Genomic DNA, 2,572 nt, shown 5'->3' on the forward strand with positions numbered 1-2,572 from the left:
TTAATGTATGTGTCTCCAGATGTGCAGCTGAAGTTAATGTCTCTGTCTCCAGATGTGCAGCTGAAGTTAATGTGTCTGTGTTTCTGTCTCCAGATGTGCAGCTGAAGTTAATGTCTCTGTTTCTGTGTCCAGATGTGAAGCTGAAGTTAATGTCTGTGTTTCTGTCTCCAGATGTGCAGCTGAAGTTAATGTATGTGTCTCCAGATGTGCAGCTGAAGTTAATGTCTCTGTCTCCAGATGTGCAGCTGAAGTTAATGTATGTGTCTCCAGATGTGCAGCTGAAGTTAATGTCTCTGTGTCCAGATGTGGAGCTGAAGTTAATGTCTTTGTCTCCAGATGTGCAGCTGAAGTTAATGTCTCTGTCTCCAGATGTGGAGCTGAAATTAATGTCCGTGTGTTTATCTCCAGATGTGGAGCTGAAGTTAATGTCTGTGTGTTTCTCTCTCCAGATGTGGAGCTGAAGTTAATGTCTGTGTGTTTCTCTCTCCAGATGTGGAGCTGAAGTTAATGTCTGTGTGTTTCTCTCTCCAGATGTGGAGCTGAAGTTAATGTCTGTGTGTTTCTGTCTCCAGATGTGCAGCTGAAGTTAATGTCTGTGTGTTTCTGTCTCCAGATGTGGAGCTGAAGTTAATGTTTCTGTGTCTCTGTCTCCAGATGTGGAGCTGGAATTAATGTCTGTATGTTTCTATGTCCAGATGTGGAGCTGAAGTTAATGTCTCTGTCTCCAGATGTGCAGCTGAAGTTAATGTCTGTGTTTCTGTCTCCAGATGTGGAGGTGACGTTAATGTCTGTGTCTCTGTGTCCAGATGTGGAGGTGGAGTTAATGTCTGTGTGTTTCTGTGTCCAGATGTGGATGTGAAGTTAATGTTTCTGTGTCTCTGTCTCCAGATGTGGAGCTGGAATTAATTTCTGTATGTTTCTATGTCCAGATGTGGACGTGAAGTTAATGTCTCTGTCTCCAGATGTGCAGCTGAAGTTAATGTCTGTGTTTCTGTCTCCAGATGTGGAGCTGAAGTTAATGTTTCTGTGTCTCTGTCTCCAGATGTGGAGCTGGAATTAATGTCTGTATGTTTCTATGTCCAGATGTGGAGCTGAAGTTAATGTCTGTGTGTTTCTGTCTCCAGATGTGGAGCTGAAGTTAATGTCTGTGTGTTTCTGTCTCCAGATGTGGAGCTGAAGTTAATGTTTCTGTGTCTCTGTCTCCAGATGTGGAGCTGGAATTAATGTCTGTATGTTTCTATGTCCAGATGTGGAGCTGAAGTTAATGTCTCTGTCTCCAGATGTGCAGCTGAAGTTAATGTCTGTGTTTCTGTCTCCAGATGTGGAGGTGAAGTTAATGTGTCTGTCTCTGTGTCCAGATGTGGATGTGAAGTTAATGTCTGTGTTTCTGTGTCCAGATGTGGAGGTGGAGTTAATGTCTGTGTGTTTCTGTGTCCAGATGTGGATCTGAAGTTAATGTTTCTGTGTCCAGATGTGGAGCTGAAGTTAATATCTGTGTCTCTGTCTCCAGATGTGGAGCTGAAGTTAATGTCTCTGTGTCCAGATGTGGAGCTGAAGTTAATGTTTCTGTCTCTGTGTCCAGATGTGGATGTGAAGTCAATGTCTGTATTGCTGTCTCCAGATGTGGAGCTGAAGTTAATGTCTTTGTGTCCAGATGTGGAGCTGAAGTTAATGTCTGTTTCTGTCTCCAGATGTGCAGCTGAAGTTAATGTCTGTGTTTCTGTCTCCAGATGTGGAGGTGAAGTTAATGTCTGTGTTTCTGTCTCTAGATGTGGACGTGCAGTTAATATCTATATGTTTCTGTCTCCAGATGTGCAGCTGAAGTTAATGACTGTGTTTCTGTCTCCAGATGTGGAGCTGAAGTTAATGTGTCTGTGTGTTTCTGTCTCCAGATGTGCAGCTGAAGTTAATGTCTGTGTTTCTGTCTCCAGATGTGGAGCTGAAGTTAATGTGTCTGTGTGTTTCTGTCTCCAGATGTGTCGCTGAAGTTAATGTCTGTGTTTCTGTCTACAGATGTGGACGTGAAGTTAATATCTATATGTTTCTGTCTCCAGATGTGCAGCTGAAGTTAATGTCTGTGTGTTTCTGTCTCCAGATGTGGAGGTGAAGTTAATGTTTGTGTGTTTCTGTCTCCAGATGTGGAGGTGAAGTTAATGTTTGTGTGTTTCTGTCTCCAGATGTTGAGCTGAAGTTAATGTCTGTGTGTTTCTGTCTCCAGATGTGCAGCTGAAGTTAATGTCTGTGTGTTTCTGTCTCCAGATGTGGAGCTGAAGTTAATGACTGTGTGTTTTTGTCTCCAGATGTGGAGCTGAAGTTAATGTCTGTGTGTCTCTGTCTCCAGATGTGGAGCTGAAGTTAATTTCTGTGTCTCTGTCTCCAGATGTGGAGGTGCAGCAGCCCGGTATTGGACCTGCAGTTTTCTGTGGACTGGGTCTGACCATCGGTCTGCTGGGTGTGGCTGCTGGAACCTTCTTCCTCATCAAAGGGAACGAGTGCAGCTGATTGGCTGGGGCTGATGATGTCATCAGTGTGTCTGTAGAGTGTCCTATCAGGCTTTAAGCTGCTCAGCTGG

The sequence above is a fragment of the Seriola lalandi genome, unplaced genomic scaffold, assembly GCF_002814215.2.
Source record: "Seriola lalandi dorsalis isolate HSWRI2012SDOR001 ecotype SW California unplaced genomic scaffold, Sedor1 jcf7180002053306, whole genome shotgun sequence".
Taxonomy (NCBI): Eukaryota; Metazoa; Chordata; class Actinopteri; order Carangiformes; family Carangidae; genus Seriola; species Seriola lalandi.